This window comes from Pogoniulus pusillus, chromosome 20, assembly GCF_015220805.1.
Source record: "Pogoniulus pusillus isolate bPogPus1 chromosome 20, bPogPus1.pri, whole genome shotgun sequence".
Taxonomy (NCBI): domain Eukaryota; kingdom Metazoa; phylum Chordata; class Aves; order Piciformes; family Lybiidae; genus Pogoniulus; species Pogoniulus pusillus.
In genome coordinates, this window is record NC_087283.1 from 16296252 (window position 1) to 16317231 (window position 20980).

Below are 20980 nucleotides of genomic sequence, written 5' to 3' on the forward strand. Positions count from 1 at the left end.
CCTGCAGAAAATGTCTGGCTTAAGATTCTGTTCAGTGAAACCAGGACAGCTTCCCAGGTCAGACTGGGATTCCTTCCGAATCTGGCAATAGGAATGTAATTCTGGGTTATACACATTTCATTAACAATTTGTCTCAAAAAATGCCACTCCCAGACATTTTCCAATTAAATGTTTCATTAAGGGACCAGACCTATGTGACACAAAATCTAAATCAAATCAGCAAAAAAATATTTCAATGTTTTATAGTTACTCACAAAAGAAATGCTAAAACATGTTTTTGAGGAAGAAATGTATCTTGGAGATACTTACAGTCAGGATAGTCTTTAAAAAGCAGAATTAAGTGCCAGCTACTTCTTGTTCTGAGTGTCCCATCCAATCAGTCCTGATCTTATACCTGCACAAGAAGAAAATGAGAAAATTAAGGCTCTAAGGGGAAAGCAGGCATCCTGTCTCAGCTTATTGGACACACAAACATGGCAACATTCTCCCCTCTTATAGATTCCAGGTGAAAAGCTACCCCCTAAATATCTTCTGTTAGACTCATCTTCAATTTAATAGCAGCATTAAGGTTTTAATTTGTAATTTCTACAATTATGTAGGTACATATTTATAGAAATATTTTTACAGCATTTTACAGATATTTACTGGAACAAAGATTCCAAGTGAGCTTTCACATAGGAGGGGATAATTCTAACATATTGTATGCTAGTGCAGAGGCAGCTCTCTTAGTTAGACCAATCACTATAATCTGGATACAATGAATTTGTTTCCAGGGAAAAAAAATAAATAAGGAAACTATGAGGATTTTATGAACTGTTCTGTTTTTAATGAGATGATATATTCTGATGAAAGACATTTTCTCAAATTATTCTTAATATTGCTTTACAAAACAAAGATTTGTCCTAAGAAAAGGTAGTTAAAGCATATTCTCTGCTGATGTGTGCTGTACAGCTCCTTACTTCCTGGAATTTCATAGAAATACTCTACTGGAGAACTACTACTCAGCATGAATAATTGTGAAATTTTGCCTGCCATATATTTGTCACAGTCATCTAAGCTTAGTGATCTTTGGAACAATGCATTCCACTACAGCATTCTTACAGAATATCCAAACTGTGGAAAACAGCACAAAACCTTAAAGTAGCTACAGACTACAAAGTAAGATTGATTTTCTAGTATTAATAGGTCTATTGCACACAAGTACCTTAAAATTGAAAAATACTATTTTTTTAAATTACAAATAAAAGCCTAACTAGGGATAGGATGACATAAAAATGACAGACTACTATGAAAAGAGATCAAAAGGGATAGAATTTATCTGTGAGAATTGTGTGCTGCTAATACTTCTATTAAATAGTAAACCTATGCATTGGAGATTTCTAATAATGAAATACATTGAAATTTATATTAAGGAAAGATGGCTACTCATAGACAACACTATTTATAAATGATATTTCTTGATTACAATGTATACACTGGTGGAATTATAGAAAGGGATGCTGATATTGAGAAATGAGTAGTGATCAAAAGAAAAAATTCCTAAGAAAATTAAGCATTGAAGTCAGAAGGAAACAGTAAATAAAAGAATGAACAATACCTTTAACTCGAAGTAGCACTTCCTAATAAACACATACAGTAGCAAAATCTATTTTAATTGCATATGGGGACTTTGCCTGGATTATGCCCAGGCACATGACTAACCACTACCAAGTCCCCTGTTGGGAGTAAAGGACAAAAAGGGCTTTTACTTGGCTTGTTGCCGCTTTTCTCAGCAACAATAAGTAAGTCACTAGTCACAAAACAAGAGTGCCCCACATCAATCCAGTCATACCCTAGGGAGGGTCTGGCTGGCAGCAGTTGCCGGCAGCTCCAACTTCCCAGTGCTGGGGACTGACAGCCTTTCTCTGTGGCACCAATTAAACTGGGCTCCCCAGTCATTCCCTCTTTTTACCCGTCTTCCTTGTTGCTCTGCATTGCCTTCCTTTTAAAAGCTATTGTATAGCTGAAGACTCCAAGTAATGAAATATAGTCCTTGTTGTGGTCTAGTTGTATTTTACGTTTCATAATGGTTGGAGATTTCACTACTTCTGGCAAGAGCAATATGTAAAAGCCTATTACCTCATGAGTAGGCACAAAGCAATCAACAGTTAACTGACTGAATAAAGAACAAAAACTACCACTGGGGCCCAGGCAAGGGGCATAATAAAGGATTTGGGTGGCTTCTAATTCTTTAAGAGCTTACGAGGCTTAAAGATCCTATGAGAAGTGAATTATGTAGTTCTTGTAAGCACTTGGCTAGCATATTTTGAAGATCCCACATATGTTGGCAGTGACTGATCACAAAATCAAGTGATCTTATCAAACTGGTGAACAGAAAACAAGAAAAAAATCTCATCTGCTCAGAAACTCTGTTTTACTGATAAATGGAGGAAGATCAGTTGCAAAATGAGATTTCCAAAACATTTTCATGTATCTTTACAGGCAAGGAGGGAAGGAGTTAAATAATGCAGTGTCACCTGCCAGCATGATGCTACCAGCCTCCCCCGCCTTCTTATTTCCTAGTTTGATCATACTATTGATCAAAATGACATTTTATCAGTTTCCTCAAGACTTAACACAAACGTTGAACTCGTATCTAATAAAGAGAGTTCATTGGGGCATTATTCAACACTTTGTATACTTGCATTGGAACTTGTTATTCTCTTTTCCAGTGCAAATCTAAATCTTTCTTGCGTGGAACAAAGAATCTTATCTCTGGCTTGGTGTTCTATAAGAACAACCCTTAGGCTTATCATTTAGCTATTCTGCATTTTTATCACCACTGCTCACTAAGAAAAGAGCTGAATTCAACGATCTATACATTCCTTTATGCAATTATGTCTGAAATGTTTATTAGTAGTTGATTCACACCTTTCCTAAGTGCTCTGAAAAGGCAATGCACATTTGTGTAAGAAAAAGTTAAACTAGCTAGCACATCAAATACTGTTTTATATTTGTAGTCCTATCCAGATCATCATTGCATTGGCTTCAGATAGGAAAAGACATCACAAGCACTATTTTTCTAACTACAATAAAAAGATAATAGGAAAGTGGTAGGTTGGCTTTCCCTGCTGTAATTTATAATATTCACAGTATAAGTAATGTTAACTCCTTTAAATAACCCTGATCTTACCATTGTGCTTTATGCTTTTGTTTTAAAGTGTTAAGAGCAATTTCAATATCAATTAAAAAAAAAAGTGAAAATAAAAGTTAAGAAGAAAACCAGACATCCTAAGAGACAAATCTTTAATGGGAAGAAGGATGAGAAGGCAAAGCAAAGGTCTATGCACTTGCACTAATGCTGTCACCTGAGCCAGGTTGAATTATTCTTCAAAAAAAGAAGAGCACACAACTTCAGAGTAAGTGTTCTCTGAAAATGAATGAGTTCCAGATGTTATGCAAAATGTTAATGTTATGCATCCAAAATATGTCGATTTAACTGTCTTTGTAATAATACATCCTGACCCTGAAAACAACACTATGCCCAAGTATTTAATACAAGAGACCTTAAATATGTGTAATTTTTTAATGCTTAGTTTTCAAGAATTTGCTTAAAGTTTTCTTTTGCCAGTTTCTCTCTCTCTTCTCCCTCCCCCTAAATGTTGTGCAGCCTCCAAGGCAACCTTAATAAAATCAATGAAATTATGCAGGTAGAAAGGACAAAAATGTGGACTCTGGATTTCAAATAGCGGTCACACCATTAAGCCTGGCACAAGAACCTTTTAATTTAAATGTAATCTCCAAAAGACCAAATTACCAGCAACATGTTCTCATTAATTCCTGTAAGGGATGTTCAAGCTTTGACCCCTTATTGTTCTCCTTATCGAGAAGTGGCTGAGTCATAGTATTAATAAGCCATCAGTCATTTAAGTGGTCATTCACTGCTGGGCGGGGAAAAGATAGGCTCATCCTTTTGAAGTGGGAAATAGGCAAGCAAGGCTGCTGTAATAGGCTGTGATTATTTTCACTATGAATGCTCCTCCAGCTTTCAAAAATTAAAAGGAGCACTCATTTTCCTGCTTGAGTATTTCTCACACTGGCAAAAAATGAACACTTTGAAATGTAAATGATTTAATCTTTGCAAACCCCTGCTTCAGAGGGAGGTACAGCTTCATTTACAAAATGAAGACATTTTAGGAAATGATTATCATTGTAAAATTGAGGCCAGCAGGGAGCCTGAGTTCAAACTCTTAGAATATCAGCAGTGTAACAAGTTTGATCTTCCTTACTGCATTGCTTGCATTTGCTTCTCTGGGTTCCAGCAGAGAGCCATTGTCAGTCAGAACTTGTTCCCACTCGTTTCCCTTGGTTAAATAAAATAGTTATGCTTATTGTTTAGAGTGAGTCCAATAAAATTCAGGGCAAGACTGAAAATAAAAACGGAAGTTCAAGCTTATTTTTATTAATGCAAAAGTTATATATATGCACATTCAGTTTGGAATATTAGAAGGTTGACAGCACTGAAGGCAATTTATTTTTTTAATGCATAATTCAGGCAATAGCATTGGGTAGTGTTACTCTACTGTCCTACCAATGTTTGGAAAGGAGACCACCCATAATGGTGAAAGAATATGTCCTTTAAAATTTAAACGTGAAGTCCCTAATCTCTTTTCTGCAACTTCCAAATAGAATGACAATTGTTGGTGGCTGCATAGAGTTTTATGGTACCAGTCAGCCTCACTATGAATGGGTAGAGATGATAAATTTGTATCACAAAGACCAGATGATGCCCTATAACAGTCATTGATAACTACAGAATCTGACTGGTATGGACAAGCTCCCTGCGTTTATGGGCATTACACCTGAAAATGATGGAAATCTATCAGAAATAAGGACCAATCTATGTAAAAGAGATCTCAAAAGTGAGGAGTTGAAATGTGTAATTTCTTATCATGAGATACAAGTTCACGATAGTTTAATCAGTGTTATGTACTAATTTTCAGTGGAGTTACTTATCTCTCTGATATTCCTGAAGAGACATTTATGTCTTCTAATCTGATACACTGAAAAGTGTAGCTCAAACTGTCAAAATGCCAGTCTCACTATAAAGATCCCTGATAGATCCTTGAAGTTACACTAACTCCCCCTCAACATCATGGCTGAAACTCTGCAGTTACTGTGTGCGCCCATGTATGTACCACATCTAAGAGAAAAATACCAAATTAGGCAATATTCTGTGTCTATCCATTAATGCATTAAAGCATAGGTAAGAATAAAGGACCACTTGTATTCGAGTAATGTGTGATTTTTTTCATGGTCCAGAAAAAAAGAGAAGAAAGCCATGTCATTATAAACAAAACCCCACATTATTTCCAAATGTCCAAAATGCAGAAAATATTAGAATATTTCTAAAAAAGTAAAAGAAAACTAAATACCATCTAACACATAGCCAAGCTCATTGCCCACTGTTCTTTCTAGGTTTAAGCAGGTGTTTTGTTCATGTGCACTGAAGTGCGAGGCAGCTGCTCTCTCTGAGGTATGAAGGACTCCATTATGAGTATCACACTGAGGCAAGTTTGCAAGCTGAATGATTGCTGCAGGAGGAAATCTCCTTTTGGGCAGGATTTTATTTTTAAGTGGAACTATATACCCAACAAGTCCCAAGGATGCAGAAAGAGGGAATGTGATCAGCATAAATGTGAAAAAAAAGTCACATAAACTAACCCAACATTTCAATATATATGGTCAAGTGTATCTTACTGACTTCTGGAGACTCGAGTGCTGGATGACATTGACCTGAAATACAGTTCTTTAGTATAAGACTGACCTCTTACTGTCAAAGGTACTCCTATACCTTTTAAAAGATATCTAGGAAGTTTCAGATTTGATACTTTTAATAAAATGCAGACTATGAGAGGGTCTACAGCTGGATGAACATAAAATTCAGGATATATATACTTTGATGAACTGATACTGTAAGAGATAACCAAAAGCTATTCCACACTGTGAACTCACTGGGGCAAAGCTTCCTCATTCCTTTGTACAAACACATCAGCACACTGCATATTGGCTAGGAAGGTATCCCTTAGCATTTGTCCATCTCATACCCTGCAGGAGAGGTGCAAAAGCACAGAAGGGAGAAAGACTCAGCACAGCAAAACTTTATGGTGCTACAGGGGAAATCCAGGAAGTCCATAAAGGCTCCGAGATCTGAACTTTAAAGCAAACTGTGATTTTAACCATACAAGAATTTATGTTGTTATGATTAGTATTAGCTTTATTCTATTACCAACGATGCTTAAGCTTGAGGCTCCCAGTTATTTTTCTTAGTTGGGAAAGGAAGTCTAACACAGCTTAATTAAGTTTCTCAGAATTTTGAAATGTGACATTCAGACCACAGGTATGAGCACAAACAACTGCACATGCCACTGAACTCAGGCTGATAGGTTACAAGGGTACTCTTTAGATTATGCTTCTTCAGCTCCACGTTCTGGGCAAGTACTGTAGTATTTTACATGACACTGGCAAAGAAGTTGAAATTAGCTCTGTATGATAACTTCTAAAAGTTATGAGGGAGGCAGGCTTGTCTAGAACTCTTTAGACATGATCTGCTTTGAAGTACTTAACAAATACTGTGCTTTTTCATCAACTCATTATCTCTGAAGTTCCCACAAACTGCTTCCAAGCAATTTTCTTAATATTCTCTTCAGCGACAGATATTTTACACATTAAATCTATTTTTCATGTTAGCCTAATGAACAAGAAGGCTGATGTAATCCACTAGGGGAACATATATTCTAGTTTTCATTCATGCTTTAGACTATTGTCGCAGGTCAGCACAAAGGAATAATCTGATTGTTTCTCATAAAGCAAGAACAAATCATGACTGAAGGATTTCTTCTATTTAAAGCTATGCTTTGCAAAGCCTATTGAACTTGTTAGAAGAGTCATCTCTGATGCGTACACTAACTACACAAAGCTGCTTCACAGTTGCCATTCAAGAGCTAATTTAGTACCAAAAGGCCAATATTGCTGACTTGCAGATTACAAATATCACGAGATATTAATTTATTTACATTTAAATCAGGCTAAAAGATTAAGAGAACTTTCAGCAGATCCATTTACAATTAAAATGAGTGTAAAGTCTGAATGACTTTTTTTTATGATTTGGTACAGCTGGGGTTTGAAAGAGTTGCCGCCAGAATGATGAAAAGCATTTGCCTTTGAGAAAGCAATGCAAAATTTGTCTAAGTGGGTGAAAGAGCATTAGATTATATCACCTTGCAGGTCAGCTGGAAAATACAATATGTATTCTGATTATGAGAAAATAGAGTGAAAGGCAAAAAACAGGTGCTGGGCGATTCAGCCTGGGGAGCGAGAGTAGGGGAGGATGGCAGCGCCGGCTCCCCACGCTATGGCTCTGTGGTCAGAATAAACGAGCAGGGGCGGTTCTCATAGGTTTGACCTCTGGGCAAAGATAACTCTTTCATACCCCCGTTCCACTTTTCCACTTTGTATCCAAGTCCTCCGCTATAAAATGTAAAACCAGCACATAGAACATACTGCTTTGGAGGTCTGCCACTTGCATTCAGGCAACCATTTGTACTTTTGCAGGCGTAATCAATCTCCTGTTGCTATCAGCAGGGGAGTGGAGCTTTGCTGCTTTATGGCTTAAAAGTAGTTTTGTGCAAATTCTGCTTCCCTCCCCCCTCCCTTTAGCTCCACTACTCATAGGATTTCCATGGACATGGGCTAGAGCTGAGAAAAGAAGCTTGTTTGATTTAAGCACAGAGGGTTTTTTTGTGTGTGTTTATATTTTCTCTGCATCTATTAAGGGGTGAGGGGGAAAGACTTCATTTATATGTTAATATTAGCCGGCACCCTGACTAAACTGACAGAACTATTTCATGGGAAGCTGACAAATTTTGTCAGCTAGGCTATCTTTCCACATCTCAATAGTGGCAATAATCTTGATTAGCAAAACAATTGGAGGCCAAAGAAGTCCTGCTGCTCCAAAGACCCTCTTCTCAGGTTACAGTTTGCTAATGTGATGAATCCAGAGAGTCCTTCAAGCTTGAAAAAATTCCCCAAAGCAGCTGAATTTAGGCAAATGAAGGGAACCATTTTGGAGGCTGGACAAAAGGGGTTAATTTGATCGACCACGTCTCCATAGTCTTATAACAATCATTTACTTAACAAGCATATAGAGAGTCATTCCATGGAAACTGGTGGAGTTAACAGAGGAAGTTCGAATAGAATATCTGTTTATCCCAGATGTGTGGGAATTTTAGCCAAAAAACCAACACCACGTAATTGCTGCCTGTGCTATGGATTCTTACACAGAAACAAGAGCAGAACTAAAGGGCTCTAAACCTACTGCAAAGGTCTTGTCCATGAAGCAGTACATTTTTTTAAATGGATTGTTACATTGCTAATAAAATAATTAGAAACTAACTTTTCCAGCAAAATAAAATTAACTAAAAAGACCTCTGCAATTCCGTTTTCAGTGAATTTACTCTTTGCTAATGTAAGTTATTTTCTGATATTTTTGGAGTGTATTGATTCATCTTCATGGTCCTCACTGCTTTGCTATATCAAGAGCCATATTCTGAATCATATTTATGCAGCTCGAGTTTGCTGTATTAGTTCTGGTGGAATTATGCTGCGTTTGCTTTAAAAACAGAACAAAATGGTTACTGAATTGTAAGTAAATGGAAATTTCCTTGGTCCAGGTCAACAGAGAATACATAATCACAATATAAATAGCCATCTTGTTTCTCTGCCCTATCCCACACTTATTTATGCATGAAATTACTTTAAAATCTATCATAAGTTGATCTAAAAGAGCTATTATTCATGAGGTAGATTCTGCTTAATTCTCTGTATAATAGCTGATGCAATTTGCAGACTTGCTTTGAAAAGTTTACAATAAAAAGTACTAACTGTAACTTCATCTCTTTTCACACAGTCTCCTGCTATTTTTGGAGTAATCTCTTGATTCTGTTACTGAACTAAAAAGTACAGTTTATATCATGTTTTGTAGCACTAAGGGATTTGACCTAGTGTGCACACACTGGTGAATATTAGCTTAAGTACACATTTAGCCAGACATCAAATACAGGGTTCTTAACAATACTGAACTGCTCTGTCTTCTATGGGTTTCAAAAATAAACCTTATTTATACATTGTGCCAGTTTGAAAGGGAAACTACTTATGATGAATGAGATGAAGAGAAATTCCAGCATTTTTGTTTCTTGTTCTTTTGGACTTCTGTGGTTCTATATGTGCTGTTTTACAGAAATCCACACTTTTATAGATGCCAGATAGGATCAAGAGGATCTTGATACATTCAACATATTCTCTTTGCACTTCAAAATGTTTTCATGATTAGAGTCTATGATAAAAATTTCCAACTTAATTTACTTTACATGTGAGCAAGTAATTTTTCTTCAGTTTCACTCAAATTTGTGATAAGATATGAATAAGAGTATGTTTTAAAAACTCATTACTTGCACACTAAAAAGTAAATAGATAGATTTGTGCGAACAGATTCGGTCTATGGCTGGAGCACTGCTTCACAGTGCTAGCAGTCAGAAAAAAGAACATGCAAGTCTCCACTCAAAAACAGTCTCCAGCATTTACACTAGTATAGAGAAATATTAATTTATATTTAATTTGCAAGGTGGATATCTGAAGTCTAGCTTCAGAAGTTGCTCTCTTCCACTGAAATTGGGGGAGAGCCTTTAAAGATTCAGTAATACAGATTAATCAAAAATTGTTTGATGGCAGTTGAAATTTTGCCCAAGTTAAAAGGTTTTTGGTAATGTGGCACACTTGCAACAAAATGAAGCAGACTTAAAAGTTTTCTCCACCTGCTCTCCCCCACTCCCCATTTGTTTGAAAACTCTGCACAGGCTCTGTTTTTCAGCATTCTGTTCTTCCAGATGTTCATAACTGGATTAATTTAATTTTTTAGGAAGCTGATGTGTTCTGTTTTATACCATCTGTCACACAATGCCATAAGGAAAAAGAAAGGGAAAACACAATACATCACTAACATCAAGCTGTTACATACTCATTAAGAATCATAAGTTTTTGTCTTATAGATCTCTACTGCTACACAAAGATCCATCTTATATCTCCTTCAGTTAAGGCTGCTTTCAACAATGGCACGAGTTACAGTGAGAGTAGCAGCAGAGAAGCAACACAGCCCTCATGTCACCATACTGACAAGGTGCTCAGTCTACCAGTGATGAGCAGAAAGATTTTTACTTTCATTTATTCAGCCTTTCAGAACAGCAGACCTGATCTAAACTGGAAGTCTTAGCCTGAAATAAATCTTCCTTATAGTATCACACCTGATTCCCCTCTTATGTAATATGACAGAAATTTCAAACAACTCCTAAGCTTGCAATGTTTTGTACAACTTGAGTGGGCCAAAAGTGTGATTATGCACAACTCAGAGTTTAGCAATGACTAAGGCTTGGAACCTCTCAGTGGAAGGACTTTCCCCCTGTATACCCAGTGTCACATAGCTCACTGAAAGGCAATAGTTTTCAATTTGCATGATCTCACCAAAGTGGCCTCTCTGAGGGATCTCTCAGGAGGCAAAGGTGGAGACAGTCTGGAGATGCCACAGTCCCTTGGGGTTAAATTCTTTACCAGTTCCTAGCAATATTTCCTTAAAATTTTTGTTGATATTTACATTGTAAGTTCAGAAAATGACTGGCCATGATTCATTTCAAACTGTAATTGTTCAATTGATAGTACTTATTCTCTGCTGGATGCACTGCTATTGACAGGCAAACAGTACTCCATTTAAGGTTTTATTTAGGCAAGATCCAAGACTTTCATCTGTAAAAAGATAGAACTTGCATAGTTACTAATAATGCTCTGTCCTAATTTTGCCCTCTCCTGACACAATTCCTGAAAGATCATAGATGAAGTAGAAACTCACATTAAACACTGACAAAAATGTTCAATTTTAAGGAAAATAGCTTTGGTCTGCTTCCAAATATCGCCAGCAAGAGGAACACAGAGGGCAACATTTAGTTATAGATTAATAATCCAAAGTACAAATAGTTCTGAACAAATAAGAAAAATAAAACCCCACAATATTAAGCAAACCAGAGGCCAAAGATCACTTTAAATTCTCAGAGCTATACTATCTGTAAGTGGTGACACGAAGCGTGCAAGTCATTGAACTCTGTGATGTCAGTATCAAGGTGAATCATCCCGAATCATACATGACACAAAGAGTTATGAAATAGAAAAGCCGAGTAAAACACGTGGAGTATAAATGAACAGCAGTGAACTCACTGAACCAGAAAATGGAGGTTTTTTCCCCCCAGAAGTTCTCAATTACACTCACTTCAGTTTGAGAGAATAATGCCAAGTTATACATCAATTTATCAAGAAAGTTCCACAGGACAGCAAATCAAGTATAAAATTCTATTATTCGTATGCTATTGTAATTTGTTAATATTACCAAAATCAACTTGAATTATATATTCCTCTACTTGTAAGACTTAAAATAACTATCTGATTGTTCTCTTACATAAGGAACTGAAGAAAACAAAAGAAATAAGGATTTCTTCCACCAGGAAACAGGAACACATCTGCTCTGGAGAGACAAATTTTGAATTACTCTCTAAACTGGGGCACACCTTGCACAGCATGAATTTGCACTGGTTTTGAGCTGCTCATCCTGTAGCTCATGCATCACCACCATTGAAGAATTATTCTGAGAGAGTTAACTGTAGCACAGGCCAGGACACTACATAAAACCTGTTCCCCCACTCTTTAGTGAAGAATTAAAGATAAATGTGGCTTTGAATAGAAAAAGTTGAACTTTACTACAAATTTTGGATAACAGTTTTGTTACATCACTACTGTAAAGCATAAACAATTTTCTGTCACCCATCAACACCACCAGAATGGTCATCCCTCTACCACTGTACTAAACTGTTTTGTCAGAAAAGGTCATTAAGTTTCATATGATGAATACCTAGGCTACCAAACAAACTATTATCAATCCACCTCAGATAATCGGAAGATTGCATTTCACCTCTAAAACTGAAAACATACAGTGGTGTACCTTTCAGGTCATTGCCACATGAAAGGGATCATTTCAAAGAAATAGTTGCTGCAAATTTATCTTCTCCCACTCCAGCATGGATCTTTACAAAAGAATATTTACTTCATGATCAGAAAAACAAACCAAAAAGTCGTGTTTAGGTTGATACACATATATCACAGAAACAAATAATTTTGTGCTCTGGATGTATGTAGAGCTAATTTCATTGTGGTTTACTTGCTATCTTTCCCGAGGTCTGTTATCTAATATTTTATGTAGGTGAAATGTCACAGAAATCCCTACAGTTCCTAGTGAAATATAAACTCAGAAGTAGCACAATTGTGCACATTCTTTAAGGAAAGCAACTTTATCACATTTGCAAGTTTTGTTTCAATGTATCTATTTTTTCCTTATAAATAAACACTGAAGATAAATATATCACACTTACATTTTTAGTTCAGCTGTGTGAGTCTGCAGTTACAATTAAAACACCACAAATATTGGGGAAAAAAAGTTATGCTCTGAAATTTACAGATTTATACCTGATAATTTCCTGAACAGTCTGAGGTCTGGTAATGCTTGTATCATAACTGACACTTTCCCATGTCCTTCCAGCTTTAATTCCTCATGTTATTGCTGAGCACGTATTGTGTTAGATTTTTAATACTGTGTAACACACAAATTATTTCTTCAAAATATTTTAAGGAGATATGAATCAAAGTTTGGTCTTCAAGGTGAATCATTCATTAAACAAACAAAGTATGATTTAATTAAGGATGCGTCAGCACATATTGTAAAAACAAAAGCTTGCACAAGCCTTTTATTTAATATTAACTTCATTATGTTTTTATGTGAATTCTGGGAAGTTGGTTATCCCAGGTTAAAGTTAATGTTTTCTCAGAAAAAAATGTATCATGTGATTATTCTTCACGTAGTTAGAAAGCTTTATACATGTTAATGGTTAAACTATTTCACAAACGACATTAAAAGAGAGGAGTGCAGAGAAGGTCTACTGATTCTGTTTTCTTTGAATTAGTCATACCAAAGTTTATAGTAGGAAGAATGAAAAAGAAGAAAAAAAACACCACAACAAAACAAAGTCCAAAAAACATTTAAATGAGCATATGTTGCTTTTATGGAAACATACATGATATAGAAGAGAAACTCAAAGACAGCATACTTGCTCCCCTTAGATCTCAGGGTGATCTGCAGGCCAGTCTAGCTCCTACTAGATATTTCAATAAAGAACTCCTCTTTCCTTTTCTACTATTTATCTTTTTAAGAAAGTGATCAATCCATTAAAAAAACCCATGCAAGCTGCAGCTGTTTATGAGAGGAAAAGGGGTCATACATTTCTTTCATAGTTATGGTTTTCATTAATAACAGGGGATATTTTGGTGGGAAATTAGAAGGAAAGAAAAAGGAATTCATCCACGTGACAAGTGTTGAAGTAACAGTTTGCATTCTAAACACGATACCTATAGATAGTACCTATCTCCTTCATATGTATTTTACATCCACTTTCAATTTAACAAATGTCAAGTTCTTGCACGTGAAGGATTTGTCTTCCTCCAGAACAAATATAAAATCTATGTAGCTTTGGGAAGAGTTACTTCATCTATCTGAAAAAGCAACACTTTATCTCTGAAAGCAGTGGTAGGGGACTTGAACTAAAAAATCTGTCCCTTTCAGAGATGTACTGAGGTAACAAAATTTGGATAGGAGGGTTTTTCCTTGACTTTCTGAAGGAGATAGTTTGAAAGTTTGGACTTACACAGAAAATCATACATAATATTCTACACTTGTACCTGTGAGTACCTACCTTTTTAGGAATCACAGACAGTCATAGTTATTAATGGAATAGTTCATTGATTTCCCTAAGAACATACATGTTATATACACAATGCATACAATAGCAGGTTTTTACCTATCAACAGGGCATATATGAAACAAAAAATTGGGGTGCCTATAGCTGACAAAGACACTACACCTGTAAGACAAACAGCAACCGCAGGAGGTGCTCAGGAGAAACAAAGCATTTAGCCTTAGTAAGCACATGAGACACCTAACATCATACACTCCTGCTTCAGCAAAACACATTCCAAGTTTTCAGTGAAATGAAAACAAAACCCAAACGAAATACTATAAGTGTCAAGATGATAATTACTCAGAGTAACCAGATAGTGGCTCATGTCTTTCTTGACCATGTGTTAGTATACCCAGTTTCACACAGATAATTGCACTGCAAAACTACATCCAGCAGTCGCCAAATCTTCATCAGTAAGGTAGCTCACAGATTCAGCAAAGCCAATGAAACTATTCAGTTTTATAAGCTAGAATGTATGTTTTAAGGAAACATCATGGGCAATCATACAGGAAACAGGATGACTGAATATCTAAATCCACAAAGAAATCAGCAGCCAGTTTGGTCCTAGATAAACATCGATACAGCTAAGATGACTATGTCCTTACTTTTCAAAGACCTTTAAGTAATGCTCTAAAGAAACACATAAAGGAAATAAAAACAAACAAATAAAAACTATCTCAAAAGACAGTGCCACTTTGCATCATGAAATCTACGTTCAATTTTCTCAATCTTATACAAGGAATTGATACAAGTCCTGGAGGACAGTTAAAGTGTCTTTCCCCCATATCTTATCCCCTCAACCTCCATCTGTTAATAACGAGCTACGTAATCCACATGTCATGTGATATAGTCATCAAAAAGTGATGTACCTGCACATAACACATACAAAACAATATGAGAAGATACTTTTTAAAAGGAGAACCTTAAACATTAATAAGTAGCAAATCTGTCAAATCAAAGCATTTTCCTCCTTTTTTATAATAGCCTTTCATTCGTTTTATGATTTGTCTTTGAAAGCTCTTAAGCTCTTCCTGTGGATGACAGTTGATATTGTTCTTCCATCCTGCTGCAGACAGCATAAGGGAGGGAGGGAAAAGGGAAAAAAAACCCTATTGTACGGCTTTTCGTCTCTGAAACATGATTTTTATAATTAATATATACAACTGAGAAGAGAAAGGTACGTTATAATGAAGTGCAATTAAGAGGTGTTTGTTCCTGTCCCACACATGCGATGACTATAATTTCCTTGGCTGTTTAGAAGTCAACCATTATCATTACATTTCACACATCTTTTCTGTGGTTTTTATTTTTTAACTTCTGATTTTGTTTATTTTCAATTAAAACTCCAAATAAACATGCACACAGAAAATCTGATACTCAGGTAACATCACCTTTTAATTTTATTGTGGAGTGATCATTAAACCTAATGCTTACACAAAACTATTTGGATTTAATTTCATAGGCATGAATGGATCTGTCTATTTTTCATCAGACTTAAATTCATGCAAGGGAGAATAGAATGTGCATTTTCTCAGTCTATATTGTATGTAACCACTGCTATACTATTAAAGGAGTAATTTACTTGTATTCTTTTGGTGTTGCTGTTTATTTTCAAACTTGCAAATCCATATCACAGCACAGTTTTTGTTTTAAATATTGTGTTATTATTATTTGCATTATTGTAGTGACTACTCCTAATCTCACATGCACCCACGTAAAGAAGTAATCACTGCCTAGGAGACCTTACAAAATGAGGATAATAAAGAGAGAGACCATGAAGAGACAGATTCCGATTGATGTGACACTGATATTTTTGTTAGCCCTAAATGCAGCTTCACTGAGAGGGCTTCTTAATATTTGTATTCCAGCTGAAATTAGAACTAGGCAAGCTGAAGTCACAGTAGGTAAAAACTGGGAGACCAGGTTTCTTCCATCCTGAAAACAGCCCAGCAATGACTGGAGAAGTTCAGAATTAAACCTGAATCTGTGTTTTGAGCTGAACTGTCATTAATGCCATGGTGGTTCTAACCAAATACTGTATTTCCAGTTTGAATTTGGACAACCTTTACAAACTAAGCCCAGAAGGTTCTATAGAGAACTAGTTGCTGACAAAGAGATGCAAGGAGACAAACTGAAAATTATGGCCTAATTGAAGCCCACTGAAACATATGGAATGATTAACACTGAGCATAGTGGGCTTCAGTATGAAGGCAATTTACCTCAGTAGGAAGTAGATGTTGCCTGTTTGCAAATACACATAGTATTTGCTTTTCTAGGTACCTCTCTTGCTGAACATATTATTTACCACCAAATTGCTTTGTATTTTTTTCCAGTTTTGCTCATGTGCTATTTTCTCTGTGGAAATTTTTGACATTAATTCTCTTCCAGCATTTGTGCCAATTAAGCTAAAAAACTCAGTTGGAGTAAATATTTTCTTTCTGATCTTTCTGTATGCTTTTGTGCCTACAGAATACTTCCTGAGAAAAAATGGTTCAATTCACATAAAAGATCCTTGGAGTGGCTACTGATGGTTTTTCTTTAGGTTTGTGGCTGTGGTTCTAAAAAGATCTAAAGAGATACACTGAATTTAATTTTCCATACTGGAAAAATACATATTGTCCTTTTACTTCTTTAGGTTACAAGCTTATCTTCATGTTTGTGCTCTCTCTCCCTCTCTTACTGTTCCAACAAGTAGTTAGCCTTATTTGATTGAAACAGAACTGATATAAACTATGAAATTAACTTCTACACCTTACATTCTTCAGAAACCATTATCCACAAAGTCTTTTTTTTTTGCTCTATTAAGTGCACTGACTTATACGTGGACAGAAAAGGCATTTCTTGAAACTGCAAAAGAATATGCTATCAGGTTAATGTGCTGAGATATACTATTTTTGTATTGTTTCCCTATTATCTTCTGGTTTATATTAGAATAAGTCATAAAAACTTGTACTGCAAAAAGCCAACAATTCAACCATCTCTATTCCAGCAGTTAAAAGTCCTTCGCTTTGCCAAAGCACGGCTCTTATCCCAGCTGCTCTGTAGTGAGATGTGTTAGAGTGACCATACAGATTTTTCACTTGCATGATAAAAGACAGACTTGGTGGTATTTGTACTTTATTCATTGATTAGAAGCAAAGAACCAGGCAGAATCACATCTTTTGACAGCTATTGAAGATTGAAAGTTGTATTTTAAATGTGAGAATACAGCATCAGCTGAAAGTTGCAGTTTCCAGGGTTGGTGATGTTACCCTTTGGGCTGACAAAAGTTGTAAAACTAAGAAAAAAGCTTTTCTATCTCATTCTCCTTTCTAGACTTCCTATCCTACTTACTAACCCTTCCTTTCTTCTCCTTTCCATTTTATTGGGAATCATCTATAAAACATCCAGAAGTTGTTGAAATGCAAAAACTGAAACTGCAGAAGATAAACAACAGCTGCCCAGAGAAACTGCATGCAGCCTGTACACAAGACTTCAATTATTAGGCCTTACTGAGTTCAAAGAGATTATTTCTGAGAATAAGTGTTCTAGTGTGGACACAATCCTAGGCTAAGTGGAGCAGTGAAAGGAACTTTGCTCCTCCTCTTTCTTGCCCTTTTTAATATATTTCTCTTTGAACATTTATGTGCTGTTTACACCATTATTTCCCCAAATTCTCATCCAATTATGCTTGGTTCTCTAATAGTATGGACTAGACCTCTATTATACTGTTAATCATCCTTATGTCTTACCATTCATCCTATAATGACAAAATACTCAGTGTGCCAAGATGGTAAGTAGTGTAAATCATATACTTCTGATGAAATTCATAGCTTGAAGTGTTTCACTATTATAAATAATTTTGTTCTGAAGAGGAGATTTCACAATGCATTTTCACTCCTCCTTCTTCCAAGGCAGCCTTTAAATTCAGGCACAACCCACAGTTCAAGTTTGCTTTGCTTAGGCTCTAAATACTCCTTGCAGCTCAGCAGGAGGTTCCTTTAAAGCAGTTGAGATTGGTGGGTGGATTGAGAAGGCACGAGACCACAATTATACCCTATTTCAATGATATGTCTGGAGCTGCAGTGACTCCAAAGAAGCTCAAGTGTATGGAAGCTGATATGTCTTCAAGACAGACTTAAAAATACCTGTCGGAGCTGCAGGTTTGAGGCAATTTCCAAGAGCAATTCATAGAGTTTTCCTGCTGGGAGCCAAAGATGCTATTGAATAATTTACAACAGGCTGTCTGAACTATCTGGTGATCACAGACAACGAAGCAGAAAGCTTTACTTCTCTAGGTAATGCAAGCCTCTAGTCTCCCGTTTACTCACAGATAACGACAAAAGGGTTTCTTTAGAAGCTTTCCTCAGGCAGAGCTTCCTCTCGCTCTTCCTGGTCACTGTAGTTTGCCTCTTTCATACTCTGTCAACATCGTTTCAGTGTGCTAGAGGAAATTCATCGGTAAGTAGGATGTGACACATGCAAGATGCACATCATATAAACCAAGTACCTAAACTGTGTAATGATTTAGTGCAAGGGCTAACCTGCCCACTCCCCCAATTCAAAAGTGAGGGGAAGAGTAAAACACAGAACCCAGGGTTGAGATAAAGAGATAGGAGTATAATATAACATGAGGTATCATAAGCACAATGCATAATTACCACATCTAAGAATCTAATGATTCTAATAATACAATGAACCTTATCTTAGCCTCTTTGCAGAAGAAGCTCAGTGAAATACAGGAAAGGGAGAGGGGAAGGCATAAACCAGAAAATTAAGCCTAGCAGCTACCCGATTCCCACCTATTCTGCTGCCATGCCTGCAGGAAAGAGCCAGCACCCAAGAACCCAGAAGCAGCAAGTGGAAGGCAGATTGCAACATGGAAGAACTTCAAGCTCCATAATACTTTGCTCTAGCTATCACTTTCATTTTTTGAAGCTGGGAAGACTGCAGGACAGTATGAGTAACAGCAACAAGTTCAACTCAATCTGTGATACCTTGCCACTTTCATAAAGCTAGGAACAGCCTCTCATACACACCAGCCACCTGAAAAAAAAGCATTCATGTGGTACTTGCCACAAAAAGAATTTAATTCACGCCTTGGAAGTCAGTTAAGCCCTTCTGAAACCAATGACTGTTGATATCAGCTCAACAGGTTAAGATAAATAGCAAAACCTGCTACAACCAGAGCACCCTTCAAGTCTCAAAAATACAGCCAGTTAATTAGCATTACAACCTTCCTATGATGTAAGTACCAACTTCTTATCTTCCCATGAAGAAAATGTTTATATTGTGGGAAAAGTTAGATGCAAACTTTTCCTTTGAAACCTGTAGCACAGGCCTGTGACTCAGGTATGTGTGGTTTGAAAAATTGGTAACTGAAGTGTTTATTACCACCTTTTTATTTACACTGGAAGCTTTTCAATACTCATTAGGAGCACATCACTCATTGTATGCTCTCACTTGCTCTGAAAATTAGGTAATTTTTTTTTTTATTAAAGATTTATTGCTGAGCTCTTCCAAAATTTTATCCTAAACTGTTCAGCACAACACACTACTATGAATATTCCCACAAATGGTTTTGTCTATTAACATAGTCTCCAGTTCTACTTTGAAAAATAAATGTCATCATTTTTATGTTAACTGAGGTACCAAGAACAGAAATTATGGAATGATTGGTTTAGTTGAAATAAATATATTTTGTTAACCTCAGTGAAGCTAAGATTTCTCAATAGCAAGGAAAAAAACAAAACCAAACTCCTTCTGAGAACTTATAACCCTCCAGAATTTGACCATAATGATGGGAACATAGCAGCACTAATCAAGTCAGATTTCCACAATGAAATCCCACTTTCCACTGGGCCATGTTTCTTTTATTAGCAGCAAGACAAACATTAAGAAACACTCAGAATAAGACAGATACAGACACCAGAAAAATACAACTAGAGATGTTGATGTCAGCTTTGACAGCTACAGTGCTGACTGGCATGTGCATGTTGACAGCTGAAGATGAAGGGCTAAAGTAGAAGAAGAAAAATATTCCAATTCAATTTAATTGATGCAAATGACTATGACATAAGTAAGCTATAACATGAGCTATGAAACAAGAACACCACGTGCATGCAAACTTATAGTACGTGCAACTTTTTGTACTGCATATATGCTAATGATACCTGTGTTTTTGACATTGCCCTAATGAAAAATACTGCATTTACCACAACAAAAATGAAAGAGTTAAGACAATTAATACACAGAAACACCTTATTACATACTTGACTGCTTCAGCATATAAATCATAGAATCAACCAGGTTGGAAAAGACCTCCAAGATCATCCAGTCTAACCTAGCACCCAGCCCTAGCCAATCAACTGGACCATAGCACCAAGTGTCTCATCCAGTCTTGAACACCTCCAGGGATGACAACTCCATCACCTCCCTGGGCAGTCCATTCCAATGGCAAATCACTCTCTCTTTGAAGAACTTCCTCCTAACATCCAGCCCATACCTCCCCTGGCACAACTTAAGACTGTGTCCCTTTGTTCTGTTGCTGGTTGCCTGGCAGAAGAGACCAACTACCTGGCTACAGCCTCCCTTTAGACAGTTGTAGACAGTAATGAGGTCACCAGAATCTCTGTAATCTAAAATTTAATTGAAAAACATACTCGAGGACAGATATTCTGCTATACTTCAGGAAGCAAAATACATTTCCTAGATTTTTAGATTTATCTCTCTGCTCCCCATTATCTCTTGTTTATAAACTATTTTCCTGATCCACTATTTTGCAAACAGGAAAGCAAGATGCATACATACATATGTATGTATTTCTTTTTACTCTATGCACATTAGTTTCTCTAACTTTGTTTTGCCCTATGCTGCTTCATATGTTCTTCTGGCTAAGGCAAGTGCTTGGAGATCATGCAGAACTTTGGTGAAAATATGAATGTTTCTGGAAGATTTTTTCTAAAAGCACTTCCAAACTTGTTGAGTAATTGCTGTCTTGGTGATGATAAATGATTATCTAATTTTTGAATGGAGCTACATTGAAGTTTATTAAAAATATCTTATTTATGTAATATGAT